The 19,906-nt window shown below is 35.6% G+C and overlaps 1 protein-coding gene and 1 non-coding gene across 7 annotated transcripts in view; both read left to right on the forward strand.

Annotated features, from left to right (window-relative positions):
- COP1 (COP1 E3 ubiquitin ligase) overlaps positions 1 to 19,906 on the forward strand; it is a 259,066-nt gene that overhangs the window by 234,767 nt on the left and 4,393 nt on the right. The gene's annotated exons all lie outside the window — the stretch shown is intronic.
- LOC119619861 (small Cajal body-specific RNA 3) lies at positions 518 to 660 on the forward strand. The gene has a single exon (XR_005236305.1).

Consider the following 19,906-nt stretch of genomic DNA (forward strand, 5'->3'; position numbering starts at 1 on the left):
CTATGCTCAGAGGAGCTCTTCTCAGTATTAATCAGCAATCCAGTCATTTTTTTCCCCATCATACTTGTCATTGTAAGCACATTGTTCTCAAGCTTTATTCAAAAGATCATCCAGAGTCCAGAGATATTAACTATTAACATGTGCTGCAGGTTGAAAATGTTTAGAGATAATATTTGAGTACAGTATGGCAAGGATAAGTTGTTTACGGCCAGTTGGCGAGAAGACTTTGGAAAGCATTGAGAATGAAAGGAATGATGAATATATGTGTTCTTTTGTATCTAAATCTTTCTTCCCTTGTGTATGTTCTTTACAGCCTTTTCTGTCTGAATAAAGATCACTTTGATTTCGTATGCTAAATGTGCCTTCTTAATGGTTCTTTTTCTATTATCTGAATCCCGATTTTGTATTTATCTTATTTGAATGCATTAAAGTATATTTAAATGACAATTTGATGCAGTTAGGTAATTGGAATATAAGAGACTGGTTAACAAAAATCTTAATAATGAAGCACACCAAAAATGGAAGCTGCAGGAACCAACCATGTGGACAAATGAAAAAATGCCTGTTGTCTACAGATTGCAGCGATCCTACATAAACATATGGAGGTCTCTGTCTGGCTTAGGACAGCTGGCTAAGTCTGATCGTTCCCCTCCATACAACCTTTAAAACTGCCATTCTAATTACTGCTTTCCTTGCTATTTTATTCAGTATCTCTCCTGGTTATTAGTACTGTATTATTTTGTAAATGGGCAACCAAGTAAAGTTACCTGTGTATCCATCTGAACTGGTTTTTGAGGTATCTTACGAGTTTTGAAAATAGGTATTATTTGCTTATTTAAGGAACCTACAACCAGGAAGTAGAATGCATGTGGAAATACTATTCTTCTCTTGCTGGGCATGGTGGCTCACACCTGTAATCCCAGTACTTTGGGAGGTCAAGGCAGATGGATCACTGAATGTCAGGAGTTCAAGACCAGCCTGGCGCCAACATGGTGAAACCCGGTATCTACTGAAAACACAAAAATTAACCAGATGTGGTGACAGGCGTCTGTAATCCCAGCTACATGAGAGGCTGAGATGGGAGAATCACATGAACCTGGGAGACGGAGGCTGCAGTGAGCTGAGATTGTGCCACTGCACTCTAGGCTAAGTGATGGTGCAAGATTTCACCTCAAGAAAAAGAAAAAAGAAATGTTATTTTTCTAAGGGACCACATTGGCCTAACTAATTGAGGGTTACCAGTAAAGGTCAATACTTTAGATATGAAGGAGCTAATCAGAGATAGCTTCCGTGAAGTTTTCCTCATTAAGAAAGTCATTTTTCCAAAATCCAGTTTATGTAATTTTTTAAGGCTGTAACCAAAGTTCAGAAATAACCATTTGAAGAGGAAAGCTGGCTGCTAAGTATTAACCTTCTTAGTACTGAATGTAAAGTCTTGTTTTTTCCTGGTGTGTGTTTTGCTGTAAGTTGTGGGGAGAGATTGCTCCCACCTACCTCCCCTGCCTTCTACAACTTACAGCAGCCACAGCTGGGTCGGTCAGTCAGTCGGTCGGTCGGTCGATCTGTCGGTCGGTCGGTCGGTTGGTTTTTTGAGACTGAGTTTTACTCTGTCACCCAGGGTGGAGTGCAGTGGCGTAATCTCAGCTCATTGCAATCCCCGCCTCCCCAGTTCAAGCAATTCTCCTCCCTCAGCCTCCTGAGTAGCTAGAATTACAGGCGACCGCTACCAAACCTGGCTAATTTTTGTATTTTTAGTAGAGATGGGATTTCAATGGTGTGGTGGCTCATGCTAGTAATCCCATCACTTTGGGAGGCTGAGGCGGGTGGATCACCTAAGGTCAGGAGTTCAATACCAGCCTGGGTTTATTTATAACTAATTGTATGAGGATCGTTGTTTATGGTTCTGAAATCCCGTATTTCTTACCCTGAACAGTTTTTGCATTAGACAGTTGTCAAATGAGTAGCCATACTTTTCTAGATCCTTTAGAAGTCCACTGTTTTGTTCATTCTAATGAACAATTTTAAGATTTTGTAAGGAAGGATACTAGTGGAGAAGAAAGAAGAGATTTGGGATTCACTGATTTTGAAAGTGTTCCCTTGTGATGAGGAAATTCCAGTTCGCCAGATCTCAAATTGGGATTTTGTGTATGGGACGTGGGGGACTGGAAAGATAGTAGGAATTTGGCCTGTCAATGCCATGTATATTGACTGTGGAACACTCTTTACCACTTTGGTTCTGTGGCCAAGCCTTTTCCTCTGGTGATATCACTTGAAATCCATATAGGGAGATATATAAAACACCAAATTTTCCATTTAACAGGGCTTTTAAGAACCTAGGCTTATGAGATTTGAAATGTAATGTATATTTATAATGCATGAGAACTGAGGCTCTCTTGTACATAGTCAATGACCACCCAAGACACCTTTCTCCTCCTTTCCATTTTGCTTTGGTAAATTCAGGATGAAGCCCAGGCATGGGATAAGCTTACTGGGTCAATGTGACTCAGAGCAGCATTGGTGTATTTCTCAGTTTTCACAAGTTGATTCCTGGCTTTGCTATTTCTTAGCTATGTGTGTGAATTTGGAAAAGTTATTAAGTCTAAGACTTTGTAAATTGATGATAAAAATAATATCTTCCTCATTGGGTTCTATGCAGATTAAGTGAAGTAATCCACATAAAATTCTTAACTAAGTCACTGACCATACTATAGTGCTCAATAAATATGTGGTAATGATACAGGTTTTTGAGTGTGTGTGTGTGTATATGTGTGTGTGTGTGTGTGTGTGTGTGTATATTTGTAAGATAGTAAAAGGAGACACAGATCTTAGAATCTCAAATGCACAGAGTTCATTTATCGTCCATCTTGCAAACACTATTCAGACAGCTAATTCACTCAACCCCCTTGGATTTTTTATAGAATGCAGGGAAGGCTAACTAACATTTTAGTTTAAAGAGCAAGACCTTTTATTGATAAATTGTAGTTTTGTGTTCATTCTTTCTTAGACATATTTATATATATTTTTACCAAGTCAACTCTGAAAAACCACATACTGAAAGAAAGGTCAGAGAGAAAAAAACTATTAGGCTTACAAATGGCATTTAAAAACCTTTGAAGATGATATTGGAACCTATGTTTGAATATCTTTGTATGGACTCTCACTTGGTTCCCAAATGCAACATAGATTTATGTCTAGAATAAAGTAAAGAAACACTCTGGTCAAATAGGGGGATTCTCATGATGAATCAAACCCAGATAAGTGGCCAGGTGTGGTGGCTCACGCCTGTAATCCCAACACTTTGGGAGGCCGAGGCAGACGGATCACGAGGTCAGTTCGAAACCAGCCTGACCAACGTGGTGAAACCCCGTCTGTACTAAAAATACGAAAATTAGCTGGGTGTGGTGGCACGTGTCTGTAATACCAGCTACTCAGGCGGCTGAAGCAGGAGAATCACTTGAACCCGGGAGGTGGAGGTTGCAGTGAGGCGAGACTGCACTGCTGCACTCCAACCTGGGTGACAGAGGGAAACTCTATCTCAAAAACAAAAAAACAAAAAAACAAAACCCAGATAAGCGAAATGTATTTAACTCTGAGCTCCAAAAACAAAAGAAATTTGAACGTTAAAAGATGTACTAGAAAGTGCTTTAAATAAAATAATGATTCTGCATGTCAGGAAATCAACAATGACCCAATAGGATGAAGTAACAAAATGTCAGCACAAGTGATGAAATTGGACAATTGAGTAGTATCACTTCACAAGGTGTTGAACAAAGAAAAATTTTAAGAATCTCTGTATCTTATATCTATATATCTTGTCAAGGGCAAGGGAGAGGATGTTCATAAGGCAACTATAGATCATGCATCAAAAGAAGGGCAAATTTTTTTGAAATTGTTCTGTGGCTGCAGGATCCTGTCCATGACCTCCTACATGAGGAGAGAAGCTATTTTAGTTTTCAGGATGCAATTGCAGTACAAATAGTAACAGCCCACCCTGAAGAGACAAAAAAAAAATGAAGCAAAAGCCCATTCTTTTATGTTTATAATCTTGGTGTGAAAAAGAGCTTAAGGCAGGTATGGTCTTTTATTTTCAGTGACCTGAAATCATCTTTGTATGAGTGCAAATTAACACTCTCTTTTCTGGCAATGAGAAAACAAGACATTTGTGTTCATAAAGAGAATGCCTTTGTCCAAATAAGACAAGAGGCTCTTATGGAGAGAATATTAAGGAATTAACAGATGTAGTACAGATGGTGAGTTTTTTTGTGTGAAGCCTAGTTACCTCAAATTTTTATTGTCATCTTTATATTTATTTAAGGAAGGATTTTAAATTCAGCCATGTTTCTCACTGTTCTGTGCCCTCCAGGGAGCTGTATTTGCAGGTACTGTATGTTGTTCATAGTGATTTACCGTTTCCATTTAATCAAATGCTTGTTAAAGGACTTAAATGGACATACAATTTAAACTTAGTGGGCACACTTTAAGAAGAAAATTCAGTACTTATAGGACAAATTGTTTAAGGCAGAACTGCTTATAACTTCGCTAGCCATCTCAGCTGCAGTTTTTACTTTTAGAGGACAAATGTGAATAGTATTTCAGTGTACTTTACATTTTCTATGTCACTAATAGTGTTCTACCACTTGAAATGGGAAGTAAACTTAAAAATCATCTTCTGGGCTTTTTTTCCCCAGTAAAATTTTCAAGGAACTTACCTTCCTTTGTCATGACGTTGTTTTAGGGGAGAAAACATTTCTGATTTTTGTTGGGTTTTTTGTTTTGTTTTTAGATCCTTATTTAGCAAGGTTGTGCTTTTAAACATCTAAGGGTAGAGGGTGGGATGTGTGCCATTTATTACCTTCTGTCTTGGGGTAATGTTCTGATTGAGAGTGCTAGAGCCAAGTAGCCAGGTTTGCCTTCTGTCACCATTAAGTATTAGCTGTAAGACTTTGGGGAAGTGATTTAACCTTTCCATGCTTCAGTTTCCTCTTCTGTGATATTAGGATAACAGTATCTTGCATGTAATATTCTGAAATAAAATTAGAAAATAATGGAAAGTACTAGGAAAATAATTGGCACAAGATAAATGATTGATCGGTAAATGTTTCTGTCATCTTTAACATTTTATATACTAATCCACATAACTGGACAACTGTACTTGTTTTTAGTTCATCAAATATTGTGCAATATGAAAATATATTCTCTGCATTTAAGTGATTTACAACCTAGTAAATATAAATATTCATAAATAACTATAGTATGAACCCGAATGAAAGAAATCTTTATAAGATCATTACCCCTGAAATTATTGACCCTGGAGGGAGGAGACTATTTCTAACTTGGAGAATGATGGAATACTTTATGAAGATAGGGGCTTTTGAGCTGGGCTTCATAAAGATATAAAGGGTTTCAGAAGTCTTAAGACAAAAGGAAAGGAAGGTGCCTGGACAAAAGACCATAAACAAACACATCTATTAAGTTCCATATAGGCAGTATACTAAGTGCTATCTTAATTTAAAATCATCATCATCAATCTTTTAAGGCATATTTGCTTGAGATCCTTTAAAAGTGAAATTGAGGCTTAGATTTGCCCAAGATTACACAGCTAAATAAGGGATGCAGTTGGAATTAGAACCCAGGTCAGCCTGGCTCTAAAACCTACACCCTTTCTGCTATACTGCAGAAAGCTGGAGAACAGTGTGAAGAAAGGTGCAGATGAGGGAAAGTGCAATCGATGTCTAAGAAACTTCTAATAAAGTGTCTAAGTAGGATGGTGGAGTAGGGACTTTATTGAGAGACGAGGCCAGAGAGTGTACCAGATGCAACTCTTGAATGCCATACTGAGGGGGGGAAGAAAGAAAAGAGTTTGGACCTTCTTCTGTAGGCATTAGATGCCTAAAGCCCACTGTGAAGATAATCCCATGAGAGTATTATAGCAGTGGGTAGAGTGCATTGTAATGAGAGATTAAAAATAGAGTCTACTCGGGTAAGTTATTAAATAATTATTCAGGGTTTTTTTTTTTTTCTGTGTTCAGTTTCCTTCTAGGGAATAAGAATAACAGAAAACACCTACATGTAACATTCATGTTTTTCAAGATGTTAAGGTTGCGCTCACACATTTAAAAAAAAAAGTTTATTTGATGATGTTTCATTGTATTCACTTCAAACAATAAGTTTTGAATTAGTTTGAGGATATAATCATTAACTTCTACCTTCTGGTACACAACTTAATTTTTTTCCTGCTTTTCCAAGAATTCACTTATTTAACTTAATACATGTGAATTGAAGAGTTTTGTTAAGAGATAGGATTTAAGGAGATGACTCTAGGTGCCCAGGGAGGGGGAGGTGCGGTGAGAGATGGCTGAAGGAATAGAACACCGGTGGGAAGCAAAGTTCTTTTCTACCTTCTTAGGTTCTCTGGCTGGGTCTGTGAGATAAACTGACAACTGATGGATTAACAGGTAAAAAGGCATACAAATTTCTTTAATATTCAAAGTTTTGCATGAATCAGCCACCAGGGGTGGGTTGGAATAGTGGGGGATGTGTCATAAAAAGAAAACCCCCAATGAAAAGGCTTGGTTTGGAGGGTTTTATACCATTTAGACAAGAAGACAAATTTAAAGGGAAGCAACAAGACAAAGGAAAGGGACTTTGAGCTTCTAGGAATGATGAACAATAGGAAGGCAAATATTAATATATTAGAAACTAATGGTAGATAAGGGCTAGTTAGTAAGATTTATTTGTGCAGATTCTTTCTCAGTACCATCTCATCTTTGGTAATAATAATAAGGTGGTTATCCCTTTCCTGGCATGGGAAGTAACTGGGGTACAGGGAATTCCTCTCTTTCACAAGAGGAATTTATTATCTGTTTTCAGGCAGATAGAAGAGCAGAAAGCTCTCCTCAGTTGCCTTGAACTCAAAATAATCTTTCCACCAGAGTAACATATTTTGGGATGGCATATTCTGATCTACAACACCAAAGAAAAACTACTCCTATCTGTTTTTTTCTTAAAGACAGTCACTGACTTCTGTTATCCATAAGTAAAATTCACAGATAAATGAATCTTATATGCTACAGTTTACATGCTTACCCTGCCTCATATTTTCATCTCATTAACTAATACACAAGCTGCTTTCTCCACACAATTTGTCGGCATTCCAAAACCATTTTTTTCAAATTTATTCCATGTGTATGACCATGTCCCTTTGCCTAACATATCCATCTTTTCTCCTGTGAAATTTCAAGTTTTATTCTTCCTTTGTTCCATTTGTGACCTAATCTATGAAGCCTTTCTTATCTTTTCCAGGTAAAGGATCACTCTCTTTTACTTCCTCAGTTGCCCCTTTGAGCTCTATAATTTTTTTTTTTTTTTTTTTTTGAGACAGGGTCTCACTCTGTTACGCAGGCTGGAATGCAGTGGCCTAATCGAGGCCCATTGCAACCTTGACCTCCCAGTCTCGAGTGATCTTCCCACCTCAGCCTCCCAAAGTGCTGGGATTACAGGCATGAGCCACCACACCCAGCCTATTTTTTTCTGTTAAAAGTGCATTTCCCCTGTTGACCTATGGTCTCAAGCTCAGATATCATGAAACTCCAGGACCCAGCAAATTATCTGGCATGTGATATCTACCCTAATGGACGGATAATGATGGATTAATAAGATGGCATGAAATTAATGAACTTCATGCCAAAGTCTCTATTGTATAATGAAACGACTGTGATGATTGAAAGTTACTCTCTCTCTAGATCAATCGGAGCATTTCTTTATATCTTGGTCAGGGTTCTCCAAAGGGACAGAAGTAATAGTACATGTATAGTTAGATCTATGAGAGGGTTTTTATTTGGGATATTAGCTTACATGATTATGGAGGGTGAGAAGTCCCATGATATGCCAGGGAGGCCAGTAGCATGGCAGAATCTAAGGCTAAAGACTTGAGAATTTGAGGGCCCCTTGATGCAAGTCCCAGAGTCCAAAAGCCGGAGAATCTGGACTTCTGATGGCCGAGGCCAGGAGAAGAGTGTCCCAGCTCCAGGAGAGAGAGCAAATTCACCTTTCTGCTCCCTTTTTGTCCTGTCCAGGCCCACAGCTGATTGGATGGTGCCTATCCACATTGAGGGCTGAACTTCCCCACTCTGTCAGCCAACTCACACACCAGTCTCTTCTGGAAACCTCCTCTCAGACTTACCCAGAAATAGTGCTCTGCCAGCTCTCTAAGTATCCCTTTATCCAGTCAAGCTGAAACCTAAAATTACCCATCACACTGTTACCTTTAACATCAGGAGTAGCTTCATGGAGAAGCTTATGTCGAAGCCAGTTTCTAAAGGCTGTATTAGCCAGGGACTTGAACAGGCCCTTTATGATGCAAACTTGACCATTTGGTGGAGTTGCTTTTGATGTTACCAGTACCATGTAATGTCCAAATCCAATAGCATATTATTACTAAACAGTCTTTTCATTTTCTCATGATTTTTGACAATTTTGGCTTGCTTCTCTTTCTTAAACTCTTCTTTTAGCCTCCATAATAGTCTTCTGTTTTGCTTCTTGCCCCTTTGTTCATTTTGGGCTCCTTTGCTTGCCTGCCTTGAACAGCTAAGCCAGAAGCAATTTTCCCTCACTTAAAGATCACTTAGGATAAGATGCATACTTTATGCCAGGCCCTTATGTATATGTCTGTTTGATCGTAACAACGGTTCTGTTAGCTCAGTTTTATTAGCATTGTTTTATAATTAAGGAGACTGAGATTCAGACAGGTCAAGTAACGTGCCCGTAATGACAAGTTTAGAAGCGTTAGAGCTTTGAATTGAAATCTTTCAGACTCCAAAGATGCTTTATCTACTCTGCCACTCTGTCTAGCTATCTATGTAGCATTTATGTTTCGTCCACATGTTCATTTGATTTTTGGAATACAGATTGTCTTATATAATTCTGGTCCATTTCCTCCTGAAAACCAGTTACTGGCATGTCCATGAATATAGAAACCTCTGTAAAATTGTTTTTTCTGTAAGAGAAGCCTACAGACTTCTCTTAGGTGATGAAGAGGCTTAGAATTGAATATCACAAATTTGGCTTGCCACTTAAAACAGAATGGAGTCTCAAGTTGGAAGTAGGGTTGTTTGTTAAACCTGAAACACAAAACAAGATAAAGGGAGGATATAACCACCAAATAGAAAACTTTTGACTCTGTACATTTTGGGAAAGCCCTGAAGATGTATTTGATCTATCACACAATTCAGGTTTACATTAATGATGGTAATTTACCTAGAAAGATTTCACACCTCATAGTAGTTGACTCTCTAGGGAGATGAGAGACACTCGGTTTTCCCCTACTCTTCTGTACTGTTCGAATTTTTACCACATGTGTATATTACCTATTCAAGTTAACCAATAAATGTATTTTTCTAAGTAAGAGAAAGGTGTCTAGGTAGTCCTTCAGGAATCCGTTATTTATTTCACCATTTTTAATCCAACCATCTTGCTAAACTCTCATATTAATTTTAATTATTCGTTTCTACATTCCTTGGATTTTTTTATGCACACAATTAATTCATCCACAAATTAAGTTTAATGTCTGCTTTTCCAGTACTTATACCTTTATATCTTTTATTCATTTGCCTTATTTTGATGGCCAGAACATCTAATGTAAAGTAATGGGTATCTGGCATCCTTGACTTGTTCCTCACCAAAGGGAAAGCTTTTAAATATGTTATCATTAAGTATGTCTGCTCTAAGAGTTTTGTAGATACATACCCTTACAAAGAAGTTTCCCTCAGTTCTCAGTGTGCTGAGAGTTCTTACCATAAATGAATGCTAAAGTATATTACTGGTTTTTGTACCTATTTAACATGATGTAATATTTTTCTTTCAAATATTGATCTAGTAGGTGAAATTAATTGTTTTGTTTTTTAACCTAATATTAAACCAACCTTACATTCGCTGGAATAAGCCCAACTTGGTCAAGATTTATTCTCCTTATATATTGTTAAAATCAACTTGCTTCTATTTTGTTTAGGATTTTTTCATTTGTCTTTATGAATAACATTGGCCTGTAATCTTTCCCTTTTTTGCATTGTCCATGTCAGGTTTTGATTTCATGGGTATATTAACTTCATAAAGCAAATTAAGGAGTTCTTTCCTCCTTTGATGTGGAAAGATGTGTGTAATATGGAATTACTTCTTTCTTGAATATTTGGCTGAACTTGTAGATGAAGTCATGTAAGCCTGAGGTAGAAATATTTTTGACTGTTGATTATGAATTTAATGCCGGTAGGATGATTCTTGCTTTCCATTTCTTCTTGATTAGTTGGGTAGGTTTTTGTAGAAATTTTTCCACTTGGCTTAAATGTTAAAATTTATTAGCATAAAATCTTTTCAGTTTCTTTTTTCCATAAAGTTATTTATTCTCATTCTGAGGGAAGTCATTAATTTAACGTAATGCTTAACATTTGGAGAAAAATTTTAAAGAAGGATTATATTCTGAATTTGTTTAATAGTTATCTCTTCTGGTTAATAAAAGGAGGAGAAATGTAAGGTGGAAATGTTTATCGTAGTAAATAACAAGGCTTATGTATAAAACCATCTTTATATTGAACGGGGAGAGAGGAATGACAAAAATCTTTACCTTTCTGTTTGATAATTCAGTGCTTTATTCTGGGGAAAAATATTTAGCTTCATAGCTGAAATGGCTTTGGTATTATACTTAATGGTTACAGAGATCTCCTAAATATGGTAGTGGTAAGGGGTTTATATATTATGTTGGGAAATCAGAAAATATTTAAATCATGGATAATGACTTTTAATTGTTAAAGACCAATATTGGATTTAAAGTTAACTTATAAAATACGTATTTGTTCTTGTGTGTGTGTTCCCAGCTTTTTAAAATTGATATTATTGAGATATAATTTACATAAATATAGACTACATACATTTTAAGAGTATTCAGTGAATTTTTACAAATATATACATCAGTATAACTACTCCCTTAATTCAGATGTAACAACATTTTCATTACCCAAAAAGTTTTCTTATGTCACTTTGTAATCAGTCCCCTCCCCTTCTCTACTACAAGCTACTGATGATCCACTTTATGTCATCATAAGTTAAGTTTTGCTTATTCTAGAATTTCATATAACAGGAATGATACAGTATGTAATTGTTTGTGCCTGGCTCCTTTTATTTAGCATGATATTTTGAAATGCTTGTGTTATTGCCTGTATCTGTAGTTCCTTCTTATTGGTAATCCATTTTATAACTATGCAACAAATTTTCTGTCTATTCAGCAATCGTTAATATTGCACTTGTTTCCAGTTTTGAACTATTTTTAATAAAGCTGCTGTAAACATTCATAAATGTTTGTGTGGCTATATACCATCATTTCTTTTGGATAAATAACCTAGGAGTGAAATTAGGAGATTGTAGACTAGGTGTGAGTTTAACCTTATAAGAAATTGTCAAACCTTTTTCCAAAGTTATTGTATTACATTCATTTGTCACTTAACAGTGGGGATACATTTTGAGAAATGCCATTAGGCGATTTGATTTCATCATTGCACAGACATCATAGAGTGTACTTACCCACACCTAGATGGTATAGCCTACTACATACCTTAGCTATGTGGTATAGCCTGTTGCTCCTAGGCTTCAAATTTGTACAGCATGTTACTACACTGAATAGTGTAGGCAGTTGTAACACAGTGGGGTTTGTGTATCTAAACACAGAAAAGCTACAGTAAAAATACAATATAAAAGGTAAAATATGGTACCCCTGCCTAGGGCATTACCATAAATGGAGCTTGGTGGAGTAGAAACTGCTCTGGGTGAGTCAGGGAGTAAGCGGTGAGTGAATGTGAAGGCCCAGACATTATTGTACATTACTGTACATTACTGTAGACTTTATCCACACTGTATACTTAAACTACACTAATTTATTTTAAAATTTTTTCTTTCTTCAGTACTAAATTAACCATAGCTTATTGTAACTTTTTACTTTATAATTTTAACTTTTTTCACTTTTTGACTCTTTTCTAATAACTTTTAGCTTAAAACACAAACACATTGTACAGCTGTACAGATTTTTCCTTATTCTGTAAGCTTTCTTTCATTTTTAAATGTATTTATTTATTTTTACTTTTTAAACATTTTTTTGTTAAGGTCATCAACATCACTGTCTTATGCATCTTGTCCCATTGGAATGTCTTCAGGGACAATAACACACATAGAGCTGTCATCTCCTATGGTAACAATGCCGCCTTCTGGAGTATCTCCTGAAGGACCTGCCTCAGCCTATTTTACAGTAACTTTTTTTGTTAATAAGCAGAAGGAGTACAATCTAAATTAATGATTAGGAAGTATAATACAGTAATCTTATTGGACCACCATCATATATGTGACCCATCGTTGACCAAAATGTCATTATGCAGTGCATGACTATATTTTACACTCCTGCCAGCATCCTAAAATCATTCCATTTGTTACATATTTTTGCCAGAACTTGATATTGTCACTTTAAGAAAAAGATTTAGTTGTTCTAGTAAGTGTGGATGTTATTTTAAATTTTTTGATGAAGTCCAATTTATCAGGGTATTTTTTTCTTTTATGATACATATTTTTTGCATCCTAAGGAATAATTGCCAACGCAAAGATTTTCTCTGATTTTTTTTCTTGAAGTTTTATTGTTTCAGCTTTTACATTTATGTCTTAGATCTATTTAGAATTAATTTTTGGAATGGTATGATAGAAGGATTGAAGTTATTTTTTCCATATATACAGTTGATTTAGCATACATATGGTTGTTTCACATACCTGCAGTTGCTTCAACAGCATTTGTAAAAATTACTCTATTTTGTTTTTTTCACTTGCCAAGTTGTTTTGAAATTCAGTTGATTATGGATGAATCTGTTTCTGGAATTTCTTTTCTGTTCCTTTGATTTATATGTCTAACCTAATAACACCACACTGTATTGATTCGTAATGCTTTTATTAATAGTAGCGCTTCAGATCATGTTGTGTAAGTCCCCAGTTTGATTTTTTTTTTCAAAATTATTTTAACTATTATAATGTCTTTGCTTTTTCATTTAAATTTTTAAATCACTTTGCCAGTTTCCACTAGAAAAGTTTGTATGATTTTAATTGGAATTGCATTGAGCCTATAGATAATGTAAGAAGAATTGGCATTGTAGCAATATTGAGTCTCTGGTCTATGAACATGGTATAATTGTCAATTTATTTAGGTATTCTTTAATATCTCCCAGCATTATTTGGTAATTTTTAGTGTGTAGGCTGTGTGTGTATGTGCGTGTATGTGTATGTGTATATGATTTGTCTCTAAATGATTCATGCCTTTTATGGTACTATAAATGGTATTTTTTAAATCCTATTTGCTTATCTATTGTTAGTTTATAGAAATAAACTGATTTTGGTATAATTAACTTTATGTCTGACAATCTTGCTGAAGACAATTTATTCTGGTAGCTTATTTTTAAGATACATTAGGATTTTCCGCATAGGCCATTATCTCTTGCAAATAAAGACAATTTTCTTTTTTCAGATCTATATGCTTTTTCCTTTTCTTTACTGTCGCACTGGGTTGTACCTCTAATACAGTGTTGAATAGAAATGGTGAGAGAAAGCATGTTCACCTTGTTCCCAATCTGAGAGAGAAAGAGTTCAGTATTTCACCACTAAGTATGTTAGTTAGAAGTTTTTCATAGGTGTTCCTTATCACCTTGAAGAAGTTCCTTTCTGTTCTTAGTTTGCTGAAGGGATGATGAATGTTATCAAGTGCATTTTCTGTGTTGTGATTACGTTATTTTTCTTTCTCTTTTTCTTCCTTTTTTTTTTTTTTTTGTTTGTTTGTTGTTGTTGTTGTTGTTGTTGTTTGAGGCAGGGTCTCATTCCTGTCACCCAGGTGAGAGTATAGTGACACAGTCACAGCTCACTACAGCCTTCACTTCCCAGGCTCAGGTGATTCTCCCACCTCAGCCTGCTGGGTAGCTGGGACTACAGGTGCACGCCACCACACCCGGCTAATTTTTTGTTTTTGATAGAGAAGGTTTTGCCATATTGCCCAGGCTGGTCTCACACTCCTGGACTCAAGCAATCCAACTGCCTCAGCTTCCCAGAGTGCTGTCACAGGCATGAGCCACCCTACCTGGCCTCTTCTATTCTCTTTACATAGTGAATTATATATATTTTTTTTAATGTTGAAAACCAATTTTAATATCTGGATGAATTCCATTTAGACGTGATGCATTATTCTTTTTGTATATAACTGAATTATATTTACTTGTATTTTGTTAAGGTTTTTTACATCTGTTTATAAAAGTAGTTGGTAATTTTATTTGTTTTTATAATGTCTTCCTCTGGTTTTGTTTGATTTGCAAGCTGAGTTTGGAAATGTTCTTTAGTCTTCAGTTTTAACAACTTTTTTTTTCTCTGTCATAATTGGGAATTTGTATCTCTCATAGAATTTGTTCATTTCATTACCTGTCAGTTTTATTGACATACAATTGTTCATAATGTTTATTTTCTGATTATTCTTTTAATATTTGTAGAATATCTAGTGATATCCCCTAATTTATTACTGATATTGTTAACTTACATTTTCTTTTTGTTAAGGCTTATCAATTTTATTGATATTTTTCAATGAATTAGCTTTCCATTTTAATACTTTTTTTTATCTTTGTCTGGTTTTACTTTGATTTCTGCTCTTCATGACTGTCATTCTTGTACTTATGTCATGTGTAACTTGCTCTTTTCCTAGCTTAAGGTGCAAGTTACTATATCATTAATGTTCAACCTTTCTGCTTTACTAATAAGTACTGGAAGCTATAATTTTCTAGGCACTGTTTTAGGTGCATTACACAAATTTTGATGTGTTGCATTTTTATTATCTTTTAGTTCAAAATGGTTTCTCATTTCCATCCCTGGGTTATTTGAGAGTATATTTTTAAATTTGCAAATACTTGTGGATTTTTCCAGATTTCTTTATGTTATTATTTTCTACTTTAGTTCTGTTTCTTCAGAAAACATACTTGTATGATTTTAGCCCTTTAAATTTACTGTGATTTGTTTTATGGTCTGACACATCTTTCTTGGGGACTAGTACGCATGCATTTGAAATGTGTATTCTGTTATTTAAGTAAAACTTTCCGTAAATGTCAGTTAGTTCAGTTTGGTTTTTATGCTGTTGTTTAAGTGTTTTATATAGTTAATGATTTTCTGTCTACTTAGTCTTTGAATTATTGAAAGGTGACTGTTAAAAGTTCCAAACATGAGTACATTTATTCTATTTAGTTTTGTCAGTTTGGGGCTTTGTTTTATATATATATATGTATATAGGATTTTTTATATATAAATTGACCCTTATTTATGAAATACTTGTCTTTATCTCTGGTCACATTTCTTGTCCTGAAGTCTGCTTTTTCTGATATAGCCATTCCAGCTTTCTAATGATTAATATTTGCATGGTGTATCTTATCTGTATTTTTATGTTTAAAGTGTTTCCTTTTTTTTATTTTTTTAAGACAGGGTCTCACTTTGTTGCCCAAGCTGATCTCAAACCCCTAGTCTCAAGCAATCCTCCCACCTCAGCCTCCCAAAGTGCTGGAATTTACAGGCATGAGTCACCGCGCCCAGCCTAAAGTGTATTTCTTATGAACAGCGTAGAGTTGAATCTTGCTGTTTTATCCAATCTTATAATCTCTGCCTTTTAATTATAATATTTAGACCACTTATACTTAATTATCAATAGTCGGTTTTATGTCTGTCATATTTTTTGTCTTCTCTAAGTTCCTATGTTCCTCATTTCCTTTTTTTTTTTTTTTTTTTTTGAGTATTTTTATAATATTTTATCTCCTTTACTAGCTTATTAGGTATATACTGTTTCTTGTATTTTTTAATGGTTTCTCTGAAGTTTATAATATGCTTAACTTTTTACAGTCTGTCTTCAGATTATATCATACCACTTTATAATGGAAGAATCTTACAACATTTTACTTCTATTTTCCCCTTTTATTATTTGTGCTTTTGTTGTCATGTGTATTTACTTGTATTTGTGTTATAATCACCTTAAAGCACTGTTACTATTTTTCCTTAAAATAGGAAATTATCTTTTAAAGAAACTTAAAAACAAGAAATCAAATATCTTTTATATTTACCTAGTCACCATTTCTCACAATATTCATCCTTTATTTATTTATTTATTTATTTATTTATTTATTTATTTATTTATTGAGACAGAGTCTTGCTTTGTTTCCTAGGCTGGAGTATAGTGGTACAATCATAGCTCACTGTAGCCTCAAACTCCTGGACTCAAGAGATCCTCCCCCTTCAGCCTCCCGAGTAACTGGGACTAGAGTCATGCATGCATCACCATGCCTGGTTAATGTTGTTTTTATTTTTATTTTTATTTTTAGTAGCAACAAGGTCTCACTGTGTTGCCCAGACTGGTCTCAAACTCCTGAGCTCAGATGGTCGTTCTGTGTCGGCCTCCTAAAGTGCTGGCATTGCAGGCGTGAGCCACCATGCCCGCCTTTATCCCTTTTTTAGATCAGAGTTTTCATGTAATATAATATTCCTTCAGCCTGAAGAACTTCCTTTAACAATTTCTTACAGAGAAGGTTTGTTTGTGAAAAATTATCTCAGCTTTATTTTATCTGAAAATGTCTTTATTTTGACTTTAATTTTGTGTATCTCTCAATGGATGGCTTTCTTGTTTATAATTTTTTTTTTTTTTTGAGACAAAGTCTTGCTCTCATCACCCAGGATGAAATGCAATGGCGTGATCTTGGTTCACTGCAACCTCCGCCTCCCAGGTTCAAGCGATTCTCCTGCCTCAGCCTCCCGAGTAGCTAGGATTATGGGATTACAGGCACCTGCCACCACGCCCAGCTAATTTTTGTATTTTTAGTAGAGATGGGGTTTCACCATGTTGGCCAGGCTGCTCTCGAACTCCTGACCTCAGGGGATCTGCCCCGCCTCAGCCTCCCAAACCGTTGAGATTACAGGCATGAGACACTGCACCTGGCCTCTTGTTTATCATCTTAAAGATGCTGTCCTATTGTCTTCTGGTTTGTATTCTTGCTGATGAGAAATTGGTGATCTTTCTCTTTATGTAATGTGTCTTTGTTTCTCTGACAGTTCTACAGATTTTCTCTGTTTCTTGTCTTCAGCAGTGTAACTGATGTGCCTTGATGTGGTGGTGTGCTTCTTTCTGCCTAGAAATTGTTAAGCTTCTTAAATTTGTGGGTCTATAGTTTACAGATTTGAAACATTTTTAGTTTTGTGTTTTCATGTATTTTTTCTCCTTTGGGACTCCAATTATATATTTCCTAGGTTGCACATTGTCCAATAGGTCACTAAGATGCCAATCTCTTTTTCTCCTCATGCTTTTTTCCTCTCTGCTTCAGTTGTAATTTTGGGGGTGTTACCAAATTTTTTGATGTTTTATTCTTCACTTGTCTCTGTTGTTGTTATGTCGATCCCCTTACCTGATTTGTGGTCCAGAAATTGCCTCTCAGTAGAAAGCCCGGGTGATTATAGGACTCACTTCATTTGTTTCTCTTCTCTCAAAGATCACCGTCCTGTACTGCCTGTGGTCCAGTTGGTATCTTACATATTTTTTTTCAGTTTTCTAGTTGTATATGGTAGGAAAACAAATTTAGTCTGTTTACTGTGTTATAGCCAAAAATGGAAGTGTTTTCTTTTTATATATATTCGTGTATCTTATATTTAAATACATTGTATATACATATACCTATACTAAAATTAATTTACATTTAAAATCAGTTACATCTATCTCTATGAATAAATCCACCAATTGCTAACTAAATGAATAACTGTTAATTTCTCAACTTGTCAGGATTGTATTTTATTTTATTTATTTTTTTATTTTTTTTGAGATGGAGTTTTGCTCGTTGGCCGGGCTGTAGTGCAGTGGCGCCATCTTGGCTCACCGTAACCTCTACCTCCTGAGTTCAAGCGATTCTCCTGCCTCAGCCTCCCAAGTAGGATTACAGGCATGAGCAACCATGCCCGGCTAATGTTTTTGTATTTTTAGTAGAGACAGGGTTTCTCCATGTTGGTCAGGCAGGTCTCAAACTCCCGACCTCAGGTGATCCGCCTGCCTTGGCCCTCAAAGTGCTGGGATTACAGGCGTGACCCACAGCGCCATCCAGAATTTTAATGTATCGTCTATAATGACCCTTTTAAAGCAAGCCAATAAAGAGAAAACTATTTTAGTAGATGCAAGTGTTCTTCAGTAGCCTACATGTGCTACTAAAAATGCAGTTTTGTTTTGGTATAAGTTAGTGTAGTATCACTGACTTAAGCAAGTTGGTGCATGTTTATATGTCTCCTGTTTTTATAAAAGACTTGCTAATTTTTCTGTTGTCTTTTCTTAGTCTCTTCATAGTCAGAAAAAATATTGGATATTTTATTAGCTTAGCCTTGAGGAGAGTTCTGCAGTAAAACTGCTGGTTTCCAAAAAAGAGGGAGAAAATAATAAGAATTACTGACTGGCACTCTTATTTTATTTAGCAAGTTAAAAATTACCTTTTGAGGTAGAACTTATTTATACTAGGCTCTAACAGACCACAGCTACAACTAGGAATTACCAGTCATCCAAAATGCAATCAAGAATCATTAAAAACTTACATTAATAACCTTGTATGTACCACTTCCAGATCTCTATGCTAGAAATAAAATACCTGGTTTTATTTTTCTGTTGCATGCAAAATAAAAATTTTATCTTAAGCCAATATCTAGCTATCTGATAGTTTAATTCTAAATAACTTTTTTGTAATCATATTGCCTTTGGGGAGAGGGGATGTATTGAGATATGAAGCCATTATTTTTCTTTCATTAAATTTTAGTCCTAAAAGACCATTCAAACTGGCATTCAATTCATATGTTGACTTTTTTTAAAAAAAAAAAAAAAAAAACACATAAAGTATTATCTGTTTCTGCAGGAAATAGTGTTAAGAGTTAACCCTTGGATAGCATCTAATATGACATCATATATTAATGCCATAGTAATCCTGAGGTTAACAATAAGACAGTGTTTATTCATGTTGGATAGTTATCAGATGTCTTCCTTCTTGGGTTTAGAGTGGTAATTGTACATATTTTAAACTCCTCTTGTGTGGTAATCCAACTAGATTATCTTATTGGTATTGGGCCTAATTTTTCGTACTGTAAGGTAATATACTATACTTTTCCTAGTTTTCCTCCTGTCAGAAGTCAGAAGTTTTAATTATGTAATTTATAATCCCTATAACTGCCAGAAGTAGACTCCGTGCTTATCCCCAAGTGAATCCTCATCTTCACCAGGTCTCTCTGCATTCCTTCTCTATATTAAAAGGTGACTAGACCCAAAATGGCAGAAAGAGATGGAGCTTTCGGCTTTAAATTTTTCATTGTCTTGTCATTACTTGTTCTCATAGCAGAGAGAGCAGTTCATGATGGCTGCAGCATTTAGTGATGGTGGCTCTTGGCAGTCGCTTTCTTGCAGACCAGAGTCTTTCCCCTCCTTGAATGGCAACTAGGTTGATCAGTGAGATTTTTAACTGCTTTTCTGGATGATGCTTACAGGAGAATTATTTCTGGGTCACCAGTGGCAGTTCTGATACCATACAACTTGTTTAAAATTCTTGCTAGAAAGAAATCCATATTGCACCACACAGTGCCTCTTTCTGCTGTTTTCTGAGGCCAGCATAGAATGCTATCTCTTGACCAACTCAGGGTAAGTTATTATGTTCCTAAGGGATATCCAAAACCTACTCCAACCACTTTCTACATTCAAGTCACTAAAAGAGTAAATAAATCCCAAATTTATTTTCCTTTCCCCTCACTCCAGCTCCCCACCCTGAATATGGAAGTGTTGATTCTGTATACATCAAGTCCCAGAAATAGC

The sequence above is a fragment of the Chlorocebus sabaeus genome, chromosome 25, assembly GCF_047675955.1.
Source record: "Chlorocebus sabaeus isolate Y175 chromosome 25, mChlSab1.0.hap1, whole genome shotgun sequence".
Lineage (NCBI taxonomy): Eukaryota > Metazoa > Chordata > Mammalia > Primates > Cercopithecidae > Chlorocebus > Chlorocebus sabaeus.